Source organism: Notechis scutatus, chromosome 2, assembly GCF_049901735.1.
Source record: "Notechis scutatus isolate UNSWTSFEM ecotype Mainland chromosome 2, rNotScu1.2, whole genome shotgun sequence".
Lineage (NCBI taxonomy): Eukaryota > Metazoa > Chordata > Lepidosauria > Squamata > Elapidae > Notechis > Notechis scutatus.
Window position 1 is genome coordinate 118,705,817 of NC_142010.1, and position 24,229 is coordinate 118,730,045.

At 39.0% G+C, this 24,229-nt stretch overlaps 1 protein-coding gene and 1 long non-coding RNA gene across 9 annotated transcripts in view; one reads left to right on the top strand and one right to left on the bottom strand.

Moving 5' to 3' along the window:
* The window catches only part of BAHCC1 (BAH domain and coiled-coil containing 1), a 128,322-nt gene that overhangs the window by 74,786 nt on the left and 29,307 nt on the right, over window positions 1–24,229 (bottom strand). The gene's annotated exons all lie outside the window — the stretch shown is intronic.
* LOC148132207 (uncharacterized) lies at window positions 4,930–9,712 on the top strand. The gene is made up of 2 exons (XR_015747711.1): window positions 4,930–5,311; window positions 9,571–9,712. It is a non-coding gene; the product is annotated as an uncharacterized LOC148132207 (long non-coding RNA).

A 24,229-nucleotide genomic window follows, 5' to 3' on the forward strand; every position in this document is an offset into this window, starting at 1 on the left:
TCTTTTTAAATGTTCAAAATGCTGAGATAATGTTGGACTATATACCAAAGTTTTGGAATTTGACTGTTTATCAGGAATTATGGTTGTATCGAACCAGGGGTTGAGTAAAAAGAATGAACAGAAACACGGTATTATTCCAAATGTCAACGGCTGCCAGAAATAAGTGATTTACTTGTTTTGGAAAAGGCAATATTTTCTACTATCAAAGGATGCAAAAAATGTGTATTACTATGACAGATTTTTGTGGTATATCCAATCATATTTTGAACTGGTCATATTACAATAGTGAATTCATTAACAAACTGGTGATTATTGACCAGTTAAAAAAAGTAATTTCCAGAATATTGCCTTTTCTATCAAGTTGAATTACCACCAAAGGAGTTGTCCACACAGAACCCCAATTCCAAAAATACTTCCTGTGATTTAACAAAGGAGTCGATCTCACACTATCATTATTGGCTTGCTCTGTAACCGAAATATTTTCTGATAGTATATTCAATATAGTAGGAAATTCTTGAATGCCCAAAGTGCCTTAAATATACCCAGAAGCAAAAGCTCATTGATGTGAACAACCAACTCAGTAATACACCACACCACACAAATCCAAAGGGATTGGCAATGAACTTGGCAATCTGTTATAATTGCACTGGTAGTAATCATTACGGACTGAGATGGTGAAACAATAATGATATCTCTCTATTATTCATTACAGCTTGCTACATTCTACAATTCTCTGCATCAAATGCAATCACCAAGGTTAATGTCAACCAGTGCCAAAAACTGGAACCATAATTGGCATAGGTACATCTAAAGGCAACTTTATTGTGATAGCCAATATATAGCTCAGCAATTAAAAAACATTAAACTTACTTAGCACCAAGAAAAGGTGAGCTAAATTAGCATCTATCTGGATCACTAGAGTCTTATTCCAAGAGTCTTATTTCTTTCTTTTGACATCTAGGTCCATGTCAATTAATTTGATATCTTGCAAAGGAGTGTAAGACTCTTGGTAGCTGAATATATTGGAAGTAATATTCTCTTTAAAAGTTTTTTTTTTACAGGATCGATTTCAAAATCTAGGCCTATCTACAAGCCAAGAGTTCTTGATGTTTCTTGGCAAAACTGTGCCTAAGATTCACATGCAATCAGCAACCAGTTAACCAGGTAATGATACATATACCATTCTGTAGACACTATACATTAACTTTATAGGGTAAGTAACATTGGAGAGGAGAAGTTTACTTGCATAAATACAACGTACTGTGGTTTGATCTGTTAACAAAGAAACTGATCAGAATGAAGGAAATGAGTTAAAAAGATCCATTGATAGACAGCATTAGAGGAAAGACATGACATGCTGTTGTTACAGTAGGTGAAAAGAAAACAGAAGCTATGCCTAATGCATTCATGATAAAACATCGAGTTTGGCTCCCGCTAAGTTTTGAAAACCCTGAAAATAACACAGAAGCCACCAATGTGGATTTCTTTTTCTATTCAAATTGTGTGTGCATTAATAATCTGTGGCCACTGTGAAAATACAGAACCAAGTCATTTGGGGCCCAACACATACCAAAGGTCACATGTTAGATCTGGTTATAATCTCAGGCAAGTGTGATAAGATGTAGGTGGAGGACAGGTATTGGATTTCAGAGGAAGCTTGCAGTTTCTTCCTGAGAATATGGGTATGCAGATTGACTGAGCCCTTAGGCTCTACCTGGAATGGGCAGGTAACAAGGCTGTGATTGTTCCTATGGAATCTCTCTCTTTTGATCCCAGAAGCCTCCTTTCTCCATATCACTCTGGGTGATGAAATGACAAAATAGAGTCGACAGGAAGATATATAGTGATGTAAAAGTTTGTGGTATCATCATCATCATCTTCATCACCATTCTAGCCATTGCCTATCCACTGCAGGATGAAGGCCTCCTCTGCATGTTTCCAACCAGTACGGTCTTGAGATTTTTTTTTGCAAGTTGGACCCACGATATTTGCTGATGCATCGCTCCATCTTGTATTAGGTCTCTTTCGTGGATGCTTTTTATCAAGTGGAATCCATTCTATGACTGCCTTGGTCTACCTGCCATCAGTTCTTCTTGCTATGCGACCAGCCTGTTTCCATTTCAATTTTTTTACTCTCTTGATGGCATCAACATTGGTATAGAACCCCATCTTAGGGACTTCATTATGAGGATAGAAATGATAAAGACATTTCCCCCTTATTGCTACAATCTACAGAAGCCATCTAGCAGCGCTTTTAGGGTGACTCCAAAAGCGTGACTTTTTATCCGCTTTCCCTCTGGAATAGGATGCCCCCTAGAGATTCATACTGTTCCTATTCTGTTCTCCTTCCAGCAAGGCTTGAAAAGCTGGCTTTCCCCCTCAAGCTTTGAGTTAGAATGAGCAGAGGTCTCCTTAGAGAAAGCAAATGTTGTTCCCTCCTACACTTTTTCTCTCTCTGATAAACTGTTTCTATACTCAGATTTTACTGCTGTTTTCTCGCTGGAGCAGAGGTGGACAACTATGGCAACTTTATGACTGGTGGCGCCATGCTGGCTCAGGAATTCTGGGTGTTGAAGTCCACAGGTTATAAAATTGCCATAGTTACCCACCCCTGGTCCAGTGCCTGGTGGCCTTACGCATCTTATTTATAAATAAATATTTTAAAATTATTATTTCAGAATTTGGGTAGCTGAAATAATCAGTAGCACTGGCTCACAGTAACAACCTGCATTATGAGACTACTATAGGACTCCGAGACCTCATTTCTGCTTTAGAATCGTCATTCTGCTATACGTTTCTTTATCCCTTAAGACTAAAAGTCAGTATGGGTTATGATACCTTTTAATGTTATAATTAGTCTGTTAAATCATCCCATGACTGGGAAGAGAAAAATACATGTCAAAAAGGGTTAACCTATCCTGAATGGATACAAGATTTTCTCCCAATCATATATATGGCGACAAGTTTATCAAAATATTTGCTTTATAAAGTTGCAGAAGACATGTGCTTTTAAAAATGAATTTGACATATGATTCCTATTCCCCGGGACTCAATTTCCCATCTGTAAAATCACATTAAATATATTTCGGTTGTGAATGTTGTTGAGGTTAGTTCCATGAATGCAACTGGCTCTCTGTTACAGAGCAAAAGTACTGTATTTTTATTTAAACACCCGCGCCACACGTTTGAATTTATGAATTTAATTCCTAAATTCAGCCATCCATATAATTAGCTTGCATCAAAGGTATTCCTATTTCAATTTTACAGAGAGAAAAACTGAGGCTTACTTAGAATTAGAAACAAGTCAGTCCATAGCTTCATGGATTGAATCCAAATCTTTACCAATCAAAAGTTTTGCTTTGCTAAATCCTCATGTACCTTTCCAGTAGTTTTAAACTACAATAGATGTCCCTTGAAATAGGACAGACATCCTTCTGCTACACAAGATAACTCTTCAATAAGTGCAAACTTAGGGACCCAAGTGGTAAGAGTGTGACAGAAGGAATAGAGCCCAGAAGGATGGCCTAGGAGGTTGAATGACCAAGCCTAATGCTACACTACGTTGATTCAATCTCTACATTTATGCTGAATGCTCAGAAGTTCAGATAGTCCTTGACTTACAACAATTGAGCCCAAAATTTCTATTGCTGAGCAGGACAACTGCAAACTTTCTTGCCTCAGCATGATTAAGCGGTTAAGTGAACCACTGCAGTTGTTAAGTTAGTAACACAGTTAGTAAGCGAATCTGGCTTCCCTATTTAGTTTGTTTGTCAGAAGGTCACAAAAGGTAATCACTTGGCCACAGGACACAGCAACCATCATACATTCGTGTCAGTTGTTCAGTGCCTGAATTTTGATCACATGACCATGGGGAAGCTACAATAGTCATGTGAAAAACAGTAGTCTTTTTTTTTCACTGTCGTTGTTAACTTCGAACGGTCACTAAACAAATGATTATAAGTCAAAGGGCTATTGGTAGCGTCTTTTCAACCCACATACTATGAAGATCCCAAAGTCTGTTTTATTATTGAAGGCATGCATGGAAAGCTAGACTAGAGAAAAAAGAGAGGGAGAGGAAGAAAAACCGGAAATAAAATGGAAAATGCCAGTGGCTCAATTGACTGTTAAAACCACCAGAGATGTATCACTTGGTAGATTATTTTGGATTTCTTTTTTTTAAAAAAAGAAAAACGTAATTACTGGGGTGGGGGTCGGGAAGGGGGTGGGAACAGTACCAATGTTAGGGAAAGCAGTTCATTTCCACAGCTTTCTCAGAGGATAACACTATATTTTATTGAGACAATCTCTCTAAAGTTTTGGCCCTAAAAGTGTGAAATGGCCTGCAGCGACACCAGCAATCTGCCAGTTCCCTTTGCAAACAGTTTAGCAGGTGCAGTAATAGGAATGGAAAATCCAACAGTTACAAATTAGTACCCAACTCGCATTGCAAGACAGGCTAGGAACTCTCCCCTCCCCCAACTCACAGGATCTTCTAAAGAATTTCCTTTACTAATGTAATCTTACCCTGTCTTGCTTAATCAATCATCCTGTCTCATAAAGCCCCCCGACACGCTGAAATATCAGAGAAACATCCACTTCATCACTTTATGCAAATAGAAGAAATCTCACTTGGCCTCTACAAATATTGATTATGCCTCCTAATTTATAGCAAAATAATAATGACAACAATGATTACAGTGATAATAATAATAAAAAAAATAAAATTAGAAGAAATAGCAGGAGGGGAGACCAAGAAAGGAACAAACACGGAGTCAGGGTATCAATGCAAGAGAGAATGAGATAGCAAAAACAGCTGGCAACTAGAAAGTAAACTGCAATCTAATGAATACTTTTACAATAGATTACAGGTATCTAATTAGAAAAAGAGAAAAACACAAATGTGGGGGAGATAACACCCAACCCAGTAAGGTAAAATAAGCCTTGATATACAAAGGGAAACTGCTTTTTATTAATAGAAAAGCAGTATTCAGAAATTACTGAATACTGTACACCAGAAAGCATTCCTACTTTCTGCAAGAGCATATTTGGGCATGTGAACAAAGGTATATATAATAGGGACTAGGGCAAATCATAACTCATGAATTGATTGTTTACTTATTCATCTGAGTAAACCAATACTTGGTTTCTTTTCTTTGTAGTTGGCAGACTTCCAAAGCACGTTCAATGGCAATCCATCAGAAGATATAACTTAAGTGCCTCTAGGAGCTGTGAAAAGAGGCATGTTGTACAAATCTGCTTGTCTATATTTGGTATTTACCAATATATGTGTCATGTTCTTTTCTAATTTCAGGTACAACTTTTTAAAAAATATTTAATGGTAGATTTAAGATATGGTTCATAAATAATTGTTTCTTGTAATAGAGCTGGTCTCTCAAGCTCACAGCCAAATCAAGTATCTTGCAGCTTGCAAGTACTGTACTTCATAGGCACTGAGGATGCAGCCCAGGTGTAGAGGACATGTAGATATTCCAGGTAGTCCAGGAATAGAAAAGACATGGCAGCTTGCCTTGGCTTGACTCAGCAGATCTCCATAACAGATCAGCTGCACAATTGAGGCTCCCCAGCCAATCAGCAACCTGTCTTCTTCCAAGTTCCATGGTGATACCGGACTTTCCAGAGAGGAGGAATGAGAGGAAGGGTGACCCTTGACCAGGGAAGATGGGCTGGGAGACTGGGATGCCTGATGGAGGGAAGGAAGAACTGCCAAGGAGAATTGGGTGTGGCTACCTTGACATAAAGGTCTGTCTTCCAATGACAGGAGGAAACAGCGAATAACCAAGCAAGGAAAATTTCTGCTAGGCCTGAGGGAAGGAAGGAGGAGATAGATTTCCTAGGATATATAATCCATTACATGATCTTAAAAATTATTATATTTCAACCCAATAGTAAAACCTTTGTGCTGGCTAATAAAAAGCTTGCCAACAAAGTGAAATGGCTCTGCTTGCAACTCTAATTTATATATAGATTTATTTCACAGCAAAGTTTATTTATGTATTTATCTGTTCTTCTATTCACATTTAATGGTCATCCTTATGCAGCACTGATGACAGTTCAAATTTGAAAATACTGTAACTGAAAATGGTCGTGCTCACACATGTTCATGACATTATCATCACCCATTAGCGTGGAACAGCAAATGGGATGAGATTAAAAGTAGTCCTCGACTTATGACCACTCATTTCATGATTCCAGGTTACAACAGCCTTGGGGGAAAACATCACTTGTGACCTGTCCACAAAGCTATGACCATCGTACCACCACAACCCTAATCATGTAATTGCAATTCAGGTGCTTGGCAACCAGCTAGCATTTCTGACAGTTATAGTGTCTTGTGGGTCACATGGTCATATTTATGACCTTCCCAGCTGGCTTCCAAGAAGCAAAATCAATTAGGAAACCTCAATTTGCTTAATGACCATGATAAAAACTCTCATAAAATCAGATCCGATCATGTGATGACTTGATTAACTAATGGCGCAGGGGTGAGAATGCAGTATTGCAGACTAACTCTTCCTTCCCACAGCCTGCAGTTTGAGTCTGACCAGCTCAAGGTTGACTCAGCCTTCCATTCTTCCAAGGTTGGTAAAATGAGGACCACAATATGGTGGCTCTGTAAACCAACCAGGGAGTGGTGTGTAAATCTAAGTGCTATTGCTATTATTTAACAACAGTATCAATCGGAGACTGAAAATCTGGGTCCAATTGTGGTTGTAAATCAAGGACTACAGATAATCTGCTACCCTGAATTCTTGATTACCTTCTCTTTATTATATCTTCAAACAGTTTGAAATCTACTTGTAAAAATTTCAAAACAAAAGGAAGCTTTTAAAAAATTGGCTTCAAATGTCAGCTTCCTAAGTGTGTTGGAGTTGTATATCAGTATATCTGGAGGAGACTTGGTTAGGAAAGGCAGGTACCAGGTCAGACTTCCTCTCGCCAGGTGTCTTCCTGCTGCATCCAGTAAGGTCGTATGATGTTGCTTGAAGATAGGGGACTGGTTCCAATGTACCTAAAAGGCACCAAGCTGAGGAGAGGGTCTTAGATGAGGAAAAATCCACATTATTTCTCATTTATCCACGTTTGCTCAAGTAGATATACAACAATATAGCTGATGCAACTGCTTGCGTTTATTAGGAAAAAACTAGAAAGATATCCTCAAGAAAAATCCAAACTTGTTCTAAGCCGTCTTTTCAAGATCTTAATCAAAATATATTCAGAGGCATGAAATTATCTGTTTTGCTAGTCCTCATTATTTGTTAATTGCATGATTATTTGAGTTCTATGGAAAGATAGTTGGAGATACTACATGGGCTCTAACTCATAATGTTGCAATACCTCATCAAAGCTGGGGTCAGCAATATTTATTTACTACATTTCTGTACTATCAATAGACAAAGTTCTTTTCATAAAGTATACGATATCCTGTTTTAAAACGACATACAGAAGAAAACCAAAGTTTTCTATTGTCTTAGAGAACTTTAAATAGCACAGAAAGCCTTTTTTTTCCAAACTGAAAACACAAAAGCCCTAATTGAAAACAAAATCTTCATGATGGTGGTGCCACGCAATCTTTCCAGGCAGTATATTGTGAAAATGAGGGGCTGCTAGTGAAAATATCCTTTCCATTTGTGAGGGGCCTATGGATACAACCCCCCTGTAAAAAGTCTTTATCGCACTAGGTTAAAATGCTATATGATGCTGGAATGCAAGGTAGGATTATGATGATGATTATAACACACAAATCTATAACCAGGTAATCCTTGATTTATGATCACAATTGGAACCAGAAATCCTGTGGCTAAATAAAAGCACTTAAGTGAGTTGTGCCTGATTTTAGGATCTTTTCCCCCCCGGTGTTCTTCAGCCAATGATTGCAGTTGCTAAGTGAATCACACTTGCTAAGTGAATCAAGCTTCCCTCATTGGCTTGCTTGTCAGAAACCAGCTGGGAAATGGTGGTTCACATGACCCCAGAATGCTGTAACCATCATAATTAGGTGCCAGTTGTCAAGCACTCAAATTTTGATCATATGCCCATGGGGATGCTGCAACGGTCATAAATGCGAGGAATGATCATGTCACTTTTTCAGGGCCATTGTAACTTCAAACAGTCACTAAACAAATTTCTGTAAGTCAAGGACAACCTGATTGTGTTATGTTAGGTTGAAACATATTTTACTACCCTGCCCAGTCCTACCTACTCTGGCTAGTGTTCTTTTTAAACAGAGATTGTTCCCATTCTCTGACTCCTGATCTTTTAAAATGGAAGTGACAGGTTGAAGCAGAGGCACCATGTGTACATCTGATCACAGAGCTGTAGTCTCTTCCCATATTGGCCAAGCCTGGAAATATGACAGACTTAAAACTTTGGGAACAGCCACAAAACAGCAAGCATAAGACTCAAATGTGGAATAGGATGGAATTATCTGACCTGTTGTAACTTAATAAAGCTACAAGATTTGGGGGGAAAGTTTAGGGGTGAAAATGGCTACCAGGAAGGGGGAAATTACAAATTGGCCAGCATAATTTACAACCGTGCATCCAAACAGAAACTTCATGACAAAATTTGAAAGACTAATATAAACATAGCCCATCAGCAAACCACTAAGGTCACAGAATGACAAACCAATTCTTTTTTAGTAATATATTTTAACATTATCCCAACTATTTCCTTGGAACAGAAAAACAAACAAACCCAACTGCTCTAAAATCCCACACAACCTACCTACCCATCTTTTCTTTCTGCATTTCTTGAATCATTCCAAAACACTTTCTTTCTCCCACACACATTAACTATTCCCATCTTCTCAGTCACAGGACACTGCACCCCATTCAACCACCAGGTAAACATAACCCCCTTTATCCAACCATCCCCACCCACAGACTGCTCCCTAGTTGCTGCTCCTTAGCTTCTCCAATTGCCTGCTTAACTCCTTCTAGATCCCCTTTGGTCTTTCCTCTAGCTGGTTTGCTGCTTCCCCAGCCTTATCTATAACATCTCTGGTTTGTTCGATCCCACAGTGACTTGGCCTACAGGTATCCTCGACCCACTCCAGTTCCTCAGTTAACCCACCCAGATTGCCTCCATTTCTCCCAACCTCCAAATTTCTTTCTCCAACCTTCAATGACCCTCATCCATCAACTGGAGAGAAACAGTGTTCCACCCTCTCCTCTTCCTTAACATATATCACATGGAGGGTGGGTGGGTCCAGAGACATTTCAAGGGAAGCAAAGGGGGGGGGGTGTTGATGTGATGATTGGCAGCAAAGCGTTGCTGCTTCCCAGCTGCTCAGTTATTAGTTTTATTGTTGTAAAATGATTTTTTAAATAAAAAACTAAATCAGATAAAAAAGTATAGTAGGCTTTGGTGGAAGTCTCAGTTTATCATGCTTTTCAGAAACATAATTAAACAGCTGAGGTTAATGCAACCTGTGTATTTGAAGCCCAGGCAGATAAGCTTTGTTTAGTGTCCTTGTTATACTGCTGACCTGTGCTTAGCCTTCTGTGCACAAAGTCTTCATTCTTCATCTACAACCCTGCTTCTTCACAGGAAGATGTCAACACAAGAGGGCACTTGATCCTTGAAGGGAAGAAAAGCCACACCGAGGAACAAGAATGGGAGACCAAGTTCTGACTAGACCTCACTACAGATCACCTTATTAATGTGGTGATAAAGAAAACCTCTTTGCACATGTTCAGAAGCATTTCATTATTTCTTTGCATATTCCACTGAGCCCTTGCCTCAGTTCTGGTCACGAATCAAACCAAGTCACTCTTCAGTTTAGATGCTAATGTATTAAAATGTTTTGAACCTTCCTTCCCCACATTAAAATTTCACAGTACCATAAGTCAGTATTGGTTGGCTGCAGAGAACATGCATCAAAAGATAAAACAATTCCAATAATGGCCCTTTTATGTCCAGAATATTTAAGACACACAGTTAATATCAGGAGACAGAAGCCCAGTCCCAAAAGGTAAGGGTATCTCACTAGAGGTTTTCAAGAGGAGACTGGACAACCATTTGTCTGAAATAATAATAGCATTTAGTTTTGTATACTGCGTGATCTTAAATACTCCTACATCATGCTTTACAGTACTCTCTGAGCAATTTATAATGTCAGCATATTGCCCCCAACCACTTGGTTCTTCATTTTTACCAACCTCGGAAGGTTGGAAGGCTGAGTCAACCTTGAGCCTCATCAGGATCGAACTCCTGGCAGTGGGCAGAACCAGACTGCAATACTGCATTCTAATAACTGCACCACCACGGCTCTTGAAATGGTATGGGGTCTCCTGTTTGAGGAGGAGGTTGTAGTAGAAGACCTCCAATATCCTTTCCAACTGTTATTCTTCCAGTTGGCCCAGCACTTCAGTTGCAACAGAGGGATCGATTCCAAGCTGTCCTCAAGATCTTTCCTGCAAGGACTCCTGCAGGCAGAGGGACTCTTGCTTAGCAGCTCCTTTAATTAAGGGACCATGTGGAATCTTTATCATGTCAGTGACCCATTGCTGAGACCTTTGACCTGCTCCTATTCCCTACTAGTCAGGTTCTAGTTCCTTCCTCAGATAACACATGGAATGACTCCAGTCCCCTCCCTTGGCACTTCTCGTCTCCAAAGAGAGTTATATCCCCTTCAGGAGGGAATAGCTTCTATTAGACATTTGGCTGTCTAGATAGATTTAAAGATTTAGAGAATCTGAGAATTATTTTGATTTTCACTATAATTACATGGGTCTAACTGGCTGCTGGCCAGCAAGGAGCAGAGGGCACAGCCAATACCTCTCTTCCTAAAATAAATTCCCAGAGAACCTTTGAGACAGAAGGAAACACAGACACATTATCCTGGTGTCACTCCTAAAATCTCAGGCGAAGGAAGCCAAAGACAAAACACCCGCTTGGGTAACGTCTCATGATATTTCCTTTCAAATATGCAGTAACTGGAGATCTCATTAACTATTCTGAACTTTCCCTACCTTGCTGCGTTGCTACAACCTCGCGTTTTCCACTCAATGTTGCTGAAATCAGGAACTACACCCAATATCAAGCAAGAAGATTTCTGCTTGCTATAAGCTGGACTTCCCCTTGCTCTCTTCTCCTCCAAGGCTGCTGCCAAATTGTGCTGGAAAGTCCCCCCCCCAGTCTTGTCAAGAAAATGGGGAAGGATGCCCAAATGGTGGGAAGAAATGTGTAAAGTATAGGAAATCGGCTATAGGCCCATGAACATTTAACCTGCAATAACGTATTTTATAGCTGTGACCATTATAAGCATTGCTGCGGGCTTATTCTTGCTGAAATGTTATTTTTCTGTGCAAGTTTCTGTGTTTACTAAAGATATTCTAAACTATTTGCTTTGCTTAGATGCAAAATTCGCTCTGTGAACCAAGGTTTAATGCCTTTGCAAAGTGAAAACAGTTGCTGTAATTGTATAACGTGGCTAGTGACTTGTGTTGCTTGTGCATTCCCACAATACAGACCAGGAAAGTGAAATGAATTTTAAAAGTTTATTTTTCATCTTTTACTTTCATCATCAGAAGTTCTACCCCCATTTAAAACAAAATGAAACTTATTCTTCCACTTCAATTCCAAGTGTCTTTTATGCAGGGCTGAATAAGGTGTTTTTTTTGGTTTTATTTTGTTTCTGTTCTGTTTCCTGTTAGGACCTCCTTTTTTAAACATCCAGCAAATAGGAAATAAATTCAACAGAATTCTCCCTGTATTATAATTTAAGTTTAATCCATATTGTTATGGCTCTAAATAAATGCTGTAATATTGAAATGCAGTTCAAATTTGCTTGACGGAATGCCAGAAGCACAATTAAAATGTTATCCAATGGGGTAATCACAACCTAGTCTGTACGTTATAAGTGCCACTTGCAATCTGTCGCCTTTTGACAAAGAAGGAGAGGGAATGAGGAAGCGGGAGAGAAAAAGAAAAAATGCAGAGGATGTGTCCAATAAGAGCTAAAAACCTAAAATACAGTAAAAACTCCAATAGGGCAGAAATTACTATTCTGTACAGAATTTGTGTAGCAATAAGCTAAATTACATAATTGGTGTTTTTCCCCCCTAAATGCTGTACCTTCTCAATGCTCATGATAACATGAAAGAAACAAAGTTGAGTAGCACATACAGACACACAGATAATCATTTCATACATATTTTTGGAGTTTTAAAACCTGTTTCAGTTCAGTAAGTCAAAAGATCTGCCTATAATCAATAGCGTATGAACAATTAAAAGCTGGTTAGGCTTCCAATGTGTGAACCTTCAACTTAAACCATCTAAGAAGCAAGACTACCATCAATGAATTAACATGCGGGACTGTCATCAGACTAAGTCTACTTTGTGATGAATCATGTTCCTGTTTCAGCTAAATGGATGAAGCTGTAATCTTGAATGGTGTCCCTAAGAAGATTAAGTAGCTTGGCCATCATGCAATGAGGTTATCTAGTGTTATTTTGAATATTTTACAATATTTGGGTATTGAGAAATAATCAGCTCTATAATTCAATTATATGAATTTTCCTAAATTATAGGAAAGATGGTAGAGCTCTGCAATATTTCAGATTTGATTCTAAAATATCATTTGGAGCACAGGGAGGCACAAACTTTTTAAAGCCGCTATCTCTTTTCTTAGGATCACAAGTCATTTATGAAGGGCCACAACATGATCTCAGGTTAAGACACAGCTCCTTTAAAGAGTTGAAAACAGCGGCCACATGAGTACACCATCCAAAGTATATATTTTTTCATAACAGTTATAAAGTGCTACATAATCTAACCATAGTTGTTTTTTTCTATTGAAAAATAGTCCTAGAAGAACAAAATCAAAACAAAGCTTAACATTTTCATCTAACCCATATTCTACTTCATCCATTTGTCTCCTCTAGATATATTTAGATGCCTTGCCATTTGTGTTAATATCCTTATAGGAGTGGAATTTTTTTTTGTCTGTGGCATTGACTTTTAAAGACTGGTGTAATCATGGGACCTTGCAAAACCTACCAAAAAGGTTTTAAGCTTTGTACTTATATTGCTAAAACATTAATGAAAACTGTTGTCAGAATAGCAATACCTTTATTGTTCTTTTATTAATATTAACTTTAGTATTAGAAGAGCAAAACTAAAAGGTCATAGAGGAATTTTCAACTTACAATAGTTCATTTAGTGACCGTTTGAAGTTACAATGGAACAGAAAAAAGTGACTTATGACCATTTTCCACACTTAGGACAGTTGCAGCCCCATAGTCGCATGATCAAAATTCAGCTGTTTGGCAGCTGACTCATTTATGGCGGTTGCAGCGTCCCGGGATCATGTGATCTGCTTTTGTGACCTGCTAACAAGCAAAGTCCATGGGGAAAGCCATTTCCCTTAACAACCATGTTATTAACTAAACAACTGCAGTGATTCAATTAACAACGGTGGTGAGAAAGGTCATAAAATGAGGCAAAACCCACTTAACCAATGTCTCACTTAACAGCAGAAATTTTGGGCTCAATTGTGGTCATAAATTGAGGACTACCTGTACTTTCCATTTGTTTCAATCTAATTAGATAGATGAATGGTTTCTAGTTTACAAAATAAAAAATAGCCAATATGACTTTAGTGATACTTTGCGACCTAAATCTAAGAAAAACAGAATTGCAATAGAATATAGAATTGCAATAATAGAAGATATGCTGTAATCCAGCGGCGTCAAACTGGATTTCATCAAGGTCTGGGTCAGCATTGTAGTTCTCCTCTGTGGGCCGGCTTGGGGGAGGGGAGACAGGATGGACGCCTCCTGCAGCACCCTGCGCATGCCCCCATGCCCCGTTTTGCCCAGCCATACTGCAGGAGGCTGTCTAGGCCAAAAACAGGGCGCAGGGGAGGGGCTCACGTGGTCTCCCGCGCCCCATTTTGGCTGCCAGAGGCACCACAGGCCAGTCCTTTGCTATTTCCATGCTGGCACCAGGGGCCAGATTTAAGCACCCTATGGGCCAGATTCAGGGGCCTTGAGTTTGACACCCCCGCTGTAATCCATGCGTTAGCAAAGTTATATCATCATCATCATCTCTATTGTCATTACTATGATTATAATTATTATGCTTTTCCTCCCAGAGGAATGAAGAGATATTCTTTAATATCCCAGAAGCTTCTGAAAATAAAGGAAACAGGATCTACCATAGTCTCAAACCACATCTGCAACTGAGGAATAAAATTACTATATTAATGTTTATTTAAGAGTGAGGGCAAAGCAAACATTTACAGTAAGAGACATTGCAATTGTCTCTGTTTTACATTAAAATGTAAATCTTTCATTTAGAGGAAGAATATATAAATTGCCAATAGGTTTAGCAAGACCTAGAGATTCCAGTAGTTGGCATCTCAAACTGGCAACTCAGGGATCAAGAACTGGGATCCTGGGAGTCACCAGCATATTCTGGAAACTCTGGAGTCTCTGCTGCTGAAAGCAAGAAAAATGAAATCTAGCACTAGATAGAATTTTTAAGTTTAGCTGCTTAGGTTTTTGTTTTTAATAATAACTTCAGATCATTCTCAAACCTCTTCTTTATATAAACAAATGCAGGTTTCCAGGAATAAAGTGCACGTGTGCACTTACACATGCGTGCACCTTCCTTATAAACAAAGGCTTTGTTTTAGTAGTCAGTTAAGCAGTGGCTTAGGCTCAAACTTTTGGGTTGCATGTTATAATGATAATTATGCAACATCCAATCTTTATTTTACCTTACAGCAAGGTATCACCATACCTTATGAAAATAGAGGAGGTTCCTCTTGCATCTCTGAAATTTTCTTATATGGGTTTCAGCTTGTGATTGTTTCCTCTTCACCCTAGGTGGTATAATTCACACTCTGCAAGGCCAAGTGTAAAGTACTGTTACTGTGATATTGGCAAGTTTCACGCCTCCTTAGCAGCACTGTAAGCCAGCACAAAAAGGAAAAAGGCACAAGATCCAAAATCTTTTTGACCATCTATCCTCATTCTTTTTGTGAGTCTAGGCGGCCTCTAACCCCACCCTCCAAGAATAATTCTGAATCGAGACAGATGTTACCTTGGGTTTTAAGCAAATCAGGACTACATCCATTTATTTTCATAAGTAATGGAAATGTACAGGAAAAAGGCACCATCCTCAGGGGACAATGAACGTAACCACCCATTATCGCCTACGGATTTGATCTATCAGGCAAGATACTAGGGGGGAAATGGAGATTGTTTACATGACTCAAAGGAAGAAGCTGCTAGGCCAAGCCCCTAGAAGAGCCCCCTGCAGCATTCTCTCTAAAGCATTCGGGATTTTTCCAGACTTTTTTTAGGACAGAATGGTGTCCCAGTGCTATAGTCTCTCTCCCTTGCTAAGATGAGCAGAAATAAAGCCACCTATACAAAGTAAACTAATCCACAATTGTGGGTGTACAACATGCATGTACACAAAGTTGGAAATCTAGCTCTTGGTGATACATTTTGATGGTCCCATTGCTCCAACTTGGCACCTTTGAGGTGAGAGTTGCAGTTCCCAGAATTTGCAGCCAGCCTGGCCAGAATTGTGGACCTAACAGTCACAGCTTCTCCAGGCCATTCCGTCTACGCTGTCCAGCAATTCTGGCCGATTACTCTGGAAGCTGCATTCATAATGTCCTGGAATGGACCAGATATGGGAAGGCTACTGTTGCTAAATGCTGTCAGTGGTCATATCTTCTCTTTGGTTATATTTATTGCTGCCTGCAAACTAACAATATAAGCCAAAGATAGCCAACTGGCAACCCAACGATGCCCAAGGAATTTTATTTCTCTCTTATGGCTCTGCTAACATGAGATTCAAGTTACAGTCAACCATTTCTCCGTGCTGGTTTTCATAGACAGTCTGACCACGATTTGAAAAGGGAGATAATAAACACTGAGACCCCCCATTTTGGTAATATGGTAGCCTTTGAAAATATAAACGTTGGCCATCCTCGATAAGGGCTACAAGCAAACTGGATGCTCACTGTTATTTTATTGAGCTGTACAAGACAATTGGATAGTGTATGCCAAATGCAATTATGTTTATGTGTTTGGCTCACTGATGATTTGAAATCAAATGCCAAATTCTTCAATATTTTAGTGTTGCTTTCTCATTGGGTAACTTGACATGGGACCAACTTTCTGAGAAGCATGACTTCTAGACCAGAAATAAACCCTGCAATTCACAGAATAACTAGCATTCCAGGAAGCAAACTTTTAACACAATATCAGAATTGGAAGGGACCCTGGAAGCCTTCTAGTCCAACCCCTTGCTCAGGGCAGGAAACCCTATATCATTTCAGACAAATGGTTGTCCGATCTCTTCTTAAAAACTTCCATTGTGAGAGCACCCATACAGTATTTCTTCCACCCCCAAAGTAAGGACCTCTCTGAAATTTGAAATCAGGACATTTTAACAGCTTAAATCTAACCTCTGTGAAATGCTTTCAAAGAAATGGCTCATCCACAAAGACTTACTTAATTGCAGTGATTTCTCCTCTCCACACACCCCACCACAATCAAAGTCTCACGTGGGTAAGTGGGGGGGGGGAGGAGAATGGGTAGAAGGAATTACCAAAACAGAATGTATGTAATAAAACCAAATTTATAGGTGTATGCTTTCCAACCACCAGTAAGATAAATATTGGTTTTATTCTATAAATCCACTTCAACTTTAAGAAGGGAGATTCTTCATTGCGGTGTTATTTGATTACAGGCAGGTAGATTAATGAAAACCAAAATACAAGTGAATAAAGTATAACCAGATTTGGAACAGGGATATGTAATTGTGAAAGAATGCAGATACAAATGAATTAGAAGAAAACACTGGTTATATTGAAAACAGAGAGAAATCAGTTTTTTTTTCCCTCCTGAAATACTTAAATGGTTCAGAAAAACCATATAGCCATGTACATAATATTGGGAAATCTGCAACTTGCATTCTTAAGTATTTCTTTTCATTTAACAGAATCAATCCTCCCTCCCTCCCTCCCTCTTTTTTAACCAACTTCCCAAGATTCTACAGTTGATTCGAGAAATTAACCTTACTTTGAAATATAATAATGATGCTGGTTGTAGATAGAAATGGAACATGATTAGTACAATAAGCTATAGGGTAAATTTGCTATTGCTTTTAATTTGCCTTAATATGGGGACTTTTATCCTTGTTTTTTAAGCAGGCATATTCTTTTACCTATGTATGCATTTATATTTTAACTTGGTGCTTCTTTGAAGAGAAGGAATTATTGCAGTAGTAAGAGATAGGTGATGTAGAATGAACAGAATAACAAGTAGTTCTTGACTTACAACCATAATTGAGACGAAAATTTCTATCGCTAAGCGAGATAGTTGACTTTGTTTGTCAGATGGTCGCAACACATGATCACATAACCCCAGGATGCTGCAACTATCATAAATATGAGCCACTTGCCAAGCATCCGAGTTTAGATCTCATGACTGGGGGGATGTGAAAAACAGTTATAAGTAATTTTTTCAGTGATGTAACTTTGAACAGTCACTAAAAAAATGGTTGTAAGTTGAGGAGACCCACCCACCCACGGCTAAGATTTAAAGAACCTAAATGAAAAAGAATCTGAAATCATACTCCTTTCCTCTCTTCAGGGCAAGTCTTATATCTAAATAAACTGGCAGATGGGTTGTTTGGGAGGAGTTTTACTTTTAAAGGCGCCTTAAAAACAGATCAACAAATAGTACATTGTATATTGCATCATCATAACAGGCACTACAAGTGAATATGCTAAATTATAGATTATGTCATATGGATTAGCAAAAGAGAATGATTTTTTATTGAATTTAAATATGTTTAATTTAAATAGTAAATACTGTATTATTCAAATATAACCTAGCATTTATTTTGCTCTTTACTGGGTAGGAGGGAAGAAAAGGAGCTTTTCACTTCCAATTTTCCAGAAGCATAACATCTTTAGAAGCAGATAGAATCTCACTATCAGCAATATCTACATGGGATGAGAGTAAGGGAGGTTAGCTTCTTCTGATCCAGTACCTTCCAGAAATAAATTGGACCACATCCCCATCATTCTCTCTCCAAATGGTTGTTGACTATATATGCTGGGAGCTTTGGGAGATAAGAATCCAAAAGAGAAAGTGCCAGGTTGGAGAATTCAAAAAATCAGTAGAAACATTGAATGTTTGCCTTTTAAAGGTTTATGATCCATGTTTTAGATTTATTTTCTTTCTTTTTTTGTTTTAAGGATATAACAAAGTATGTGTATGTAAATGAGGGAGGTAGAATTTACCTGTTTGCTGCTGGCATGCATATATATGCATCTCCAAAAACTCTGATCAGGCATGTACTAACAGTTGGCATCTTATATTCATTCAAAATTGAGCATGTCTTTCAAACACTACTACAAACATCAAATAATGTTTGCCTATTTCTGATTTGTAAATTTCAGTAGAGAAAAAGCAGATCTTAACTCAATGATTTGGGCAACTTGACTTGATCCTGTTGAGCAGGCAACCCATCTCCTTGAAAATAATGCCTTTTCTGTAAATTTATGATTTGTAAAAGATGCAAACATCAGGTGCTTGTGTGTTTTGTAGAATGGAATAGGGGGAGAAAAGCAAATAATGTGTTTTATTATAAAAAGAGCAAAGAAGACAAAATTAAGGTCCAAGTAGCAAACAAAATAAAACAAAATAACGTAATCACAAACATACAATCACACAGAATGTTACCCGTTTTTTTCTATTTTCATTTTATTTAAAAAAATGAATAGGAAAAACAGCAGTATATCTTCTAAAAGCATCCCTTAAAATATTCAAGGAAATTACCAGTCCTTCTAGAAATCTTTGGTCACTATAAGCACATATTGGATGTGGGGGGGAATCTCATTAAGGTTGTGAAACAACTGGTCTCTTCTATATTTTACTTATACAGGACCATCCCAAACTCTACATCAGTGAATGGTGATTTTCAACTCTATAATGCAGCTCAAAAAAAAAGAGATTGTGAGACAGATTGTGAAGCTTACTCTAGGGCAGGGGTCTCCAACCTTGGCAACTTTAAGACTTCAATTACCAGCAAAGAGGTCACTTTTTCTGCCTGACACTAGCTGTCACCAGGTTCAGAAGCTGATTATGCACAGGACTGAATCCTGAATCTTGGCAAGTTTTTTTTTTAAGTATATATTAAGGCAGTTAATGTATCAAATATAACTTGCTACTTCTTCAGTGCATGTGGATATTTATTTCTTAAAATACATGTTTTACTATTAACATATTTGAATCAGTTTGAATGGTACCATTTCAAGCACAAATTTTTGAAATTAATGGATATCAAGTCATCAGGCTAAGACACTACAGTAGTCTCAGCTCTACGTTTAATTTCGGAATAACCAGAAGCTAGATTTTGGGTTATCTAAGTCTTTTTTGAGCTATGGGAATGTCCTCAATGGCAGGGGTCCCCAACCACCGGGCCCCGGACCGGTACCGGTCCGTGGAACATTTTCTACCGGGCTGCCGGTTTGCTGGGCGCCATCTTATTTTGATGAGAAAGTGCTTCTGGTGAGCTTTTCCGGTTGGAAAGCGGCGTTTGGGTCCTGAAGGAATCCTCGCACCTTAGTTTCATCGAAGGGGAGGGGCGGCTTCGAACAAAATTAAGGCGCGAGGATTCTTTCAGCATCCAAGGCAAGGTGAGCCGAGCGACCGTCCCGAAGCCCATCGGCAAAGGTACAAAGGAGGAGTTGAAGGTGGTGGGGAGAAGCGGGGGACAGCTGGCTGGCCGGTCGCTCGGCTCGGCTCGCCTTGCCATGCGTGCTGATGCCGGTACCGGGCCGCGGATCATTTTGTGATGCCGGTACCGGGCCGTGGCACAAAAAAGGTTGGGGGCCACTGCTCAACGGCACTGTCCATCAAAAAAGGGCATAGGAGATTAAGAATTCAGTGGGCACTACTCATTTATTTTTGTGGAATTTTAGGACATAAGCTCTCCTTTAATAAAATAGTTGTTTTGCTTCAATGTCTGGTTTCCTTAGATGGCCAGCGAGAACATTGCATATTTCATTCTTGTTCATATGCCATTGGTATCGAGAGATCTGGGCCACTAATACCACTGGAAGCCTGTGCGGTAAACACCAGGCATGCTCAGAAGAATTTGGAGCTTATTCTTCATTGAATGGGAGCATCGTAACCATATCCTATCAAAGCCATTCCCACAGAGTATCTTTTGCATACAAGCTTTTTATTGTTGCTCAGCATGGAAGAAAGTATCTTCTGTATCCAGACATCCATCAGAGGCCCTGGCAAAATACCTCAGGAGCCCATTCCTTACACCTCTCCCTCTCCTTCTCTTCCCCATCAGCACAGAGGAAAGGATCAAGGGAAATCTGCCTGCCAAAGATGAGTTCACCCGTTTTCAGGAGACAGCTGAGTCAGCCCTCACAGAAATGAGCTGTCATAAATATGCTTCGGAAAAGTACATTTTAAAAATGCTGCAATACCAGGATGTTTTAATATTTAATTAGACTATCACCACACTGCACATGGGCTCTCTCATTGCCTTACTGGGTGCATGAATGCATCTGTGTCTATCTTCTCACAATAACAAACAAGACCCACACAATGTGAAGTTGCATCTGAACAACACTTCAGAAGCATTGCAGAAGGCAGATATCCCCAGTGTTTAGGTGAGACTGTTGTGGTTTTTTTTTCTGTTCTGTCTCTCTTTTGCCAGAGCATTTATCTAACTCAGGCTCCTTCCGGGTTTTTAGTCCTCAAGTAGCCTTGTAGTAGTATAAACCTCCAATCCTCAGGCCTCTTCATGTCCAAGCATAACCCTGGGATATGGCATTGTTTTGAGAAATTACTGCTGCTTGGACTAGGGATTAAAAAAAAAAAACACCTTTGGGGTGGTGATAACTTCTTTCTGGTTCAAAGGCATGCACATGACATGGTCGGCCACTTTTGAGGGCCTAATCATAAAATTTGCCTAAAACGAATAAAGTTATGGTCCCTTCAGTTTAACTTGATGTATTCTTGATGGAGTAAGTGATTTTTCAACTGCAGCTGACAAAGTTGAGTTTACAACCTAACTTGTTAGACCCAATATTTTGTCCCCTAAAAGCTCTGGGAAGAAGCAAGGCAACTAGGAGAAATTCAGTTCTTATCTCTCACGTTTAATGTACTGGGGATACTGCCTCTGAAAGTGGCACCTCCAATTAATTATCCCAGATAATAGATAGCAATCCTTAGATCAGACTTCATCACAACCTAGGTTGCAGCAAATATTTTGGGTCTACAATTCCCATCAGCTGCCATATGAAAGAAAGTATAACCAAGTATTAAGAGTAGTGGAAGCTGTTGTCTAAAACGCCTAGGGCAACTCAGGGTGAGGAAGTCTGCCTGCTATTTCCCTGAAGCACTGCTTGTTCATGTTCAATTCCTTACCTGGTTCTTATTTAGAGCAGGATATTTGCTCATGACTTCATCACTGCCCACTTCAATTACTGTAATTTGCTCTAGTTGGGATTGGCCTTGAAGACCACCTGGAATTTTCAGCTGACTATGAAGTTACAAGCACCTCTATGTTTTTATTTTAATGATTTAACATAATGCATTATTATGGTTCATTGCACAGTCAGCCAGATGTTCAGACTGGATTGGGCATTTTTGTCCACCCATAGAGTCCTTCCCAGGGACCTGGGATAGGCAGGTGTTTATTATTATTTTAATATGTGTGAGCCACCTAGAGTCCATCAGAATTGAGCTGGGGATAAAGGGCACAAACAAGCAAAGAAACAAGCAAACTTCTGTCAGACGAATTTCAACAATTGAGATGTATGCTCTTGTTCCATATTTTCCTCCCTTTAATCACTGCAAAGAAGCTTCTACATGCCTCACTTACATTAAGAATGTGCAGCTGAAGAAGTTAATAATTTTTACCCAAGAGTAATAGGAACAACTCATCTCCCCTCACCCATCACACGTTTTTAATGAAACCAACTTGTAATACCACAGCTACCTTCCTTCCCTTTATTTAGCAAGCAATAGAATGTTTCAGAAGCAAGTTATGCAAACATGAAAGTATATGTTATTAAATTAACAATTGCTTATTGTAAACATTTTAATAATGTATTGCTTATTCTGCTTCACTGTCTCTCTACTGTAGGCAAACATACTGCTTCAGATAACAGACAGGCTGATAGCAGGGATGGAAGCCTGTTTGCACTGGACGGTCCTTTGCTATTTCCAGGCTGGCCTTATGGGCCAGATCTAAGCACCAGTGGACCGAATTCAGCCTGTGGGCCTTGAGTTTGACATCTCTCTTCTAAATCATCCAGGTCATAGTGGCCCAAAGGTGTTTTTTCCAAAAGGCAACTGGACTTTCTTGGGGTTTTTTTCCTTTGAAAACATTTCACTTTTCATCCAAGAAGTGAAGTGAAAAAGCTTCTTGAATGAGAAGCAAAATATTTTCAAAAGAAAATAAAAAGAAATCAAGAAAATCCAATTGGCCTTTTGGAAAAAGGCCCTTTGGGACATTTATTTGAGTGAGAAAATTCTTCACCCAGAACTTTGATTCACATGCTTAAACCCAGTGGAGATCATGTGTTTTCACACAAAGTTCAATACCCCGTTGTCCAAAATATTTTTTCCTCTCAGCAGCATAGTATAGGACGGAAGAAGTCATTTTTAATTGCTACTGTTAAATTGGGAGCCCCAAATGTTTTTCATAATCACCCAGAGATCTACCAACAGATTCAGATTTACCTTCTGCAGTCTCTATTGTAGATCAAATGCAGCTGCTTGGACTTTTAGTTATGATAATGACTCCGTTTTGCAACAAAACCTTGATCCTCTGAACTGTGTTGCTAAATAAATGGCTCTTTTGGAACAAATCTATAGGCTTTATCTTCAACCAAATTTTAGAAGATAGCAATGAGCACATAAAAGATGACCCAAAATTATTCCTACCTATCCCACTAACTTCTAGCAGAAGCAAGCAAATAGCAGAATGTCCCAGATCTAAATAATAAAACTAACAAACAGGCAAAATTACACATATGTAATTCTACAAGGTTTCTGTTTCTCAGTGTTCTGTTTTCCTTCAGCCTGACATGTGCCTTTCCCTCCCTCAACCACTCTTACTCTCATCCTTTTTACAATCTTCAAAAGTGCCACTAATAAGGAGAAGACAAGGAAAATCTCAAAACTGTTTCAACTTTCACACACATCTATTTTCTCTCTTTTTTGGCCAAGGGTGGGGGAGGAGATTGAAGTATACAATTGTTTTTCTGGAGAATCTGCTCTACTGCAAGAGGCAGGGAGATATCAATATGGGAAAGAAGTAGAAGAAGTGGGGGAAAAATGTGTTTTTGGGGAAAGCTCCTGCCAGGATGATAAATAGCTAACTGAAAGTCCAAGCTTGCTCCATAAACAATGATAGGTGATCATCTCACATTGCAGCTAGCTGGTTTTAACTTGCATGTTTCAACTCATGCTTCTGTTACAGCTAAGTTGAAATCTTAAAAGGTTTTTTTTTTTTTTAGTTTAAATACAGCTTAGCTCAAGGTCTATTCACTCCCACTCAGAACTGCTTTTGTTTCCTTTTACCACGTTCAGTGGCCTTGCATCAGAGAGACAACTGTACTGCACTATAAAAGAGAGATAAAGGGATCCTACCTCCCTGAGTCACCACTTGTCTCTAGGGACAAGGACCCTCTTGCTGCTGCTATTCCAAAGTCTTCTAAAATTAAAAGTCACAACTCTGCCTCTCAGTATTTCAGAGCAGGATGCAGTCCCGCCAGTTTCGGTCCTGTTAGATTTCCTATAACATTATCATCACCTCATTTCAGGAGCTTCTAATTCCAGTCTGGAATTCAATCCATTGAAGGGGAATCACTAGGAACTTCGCCCTCGAATGCCACCATCCAACAGGCAAAAGAAATAAACAATTTACTAGGAAGGTTTAGCCAAAATAGCGCTGACCCAATCTCGTTCTTGCCCACCAATTTGCTTACACGTGTGAGATTGCCTGTGCGAAACTCCCATTGCTTCTTATGGAATCCTCTTCTCAGCAATTTGCTGCTTTATCCTAGAGTATTATTTATTATTACACTGAAGAGAAAGCATTGTTGAATATGCAGAATAAGAGTACTTGCTGTACATGGTATTATGAACAGTAGCCTCCCCTTTATCTGTGTGCTCTGGAGGACATCCAAATTTAAGGA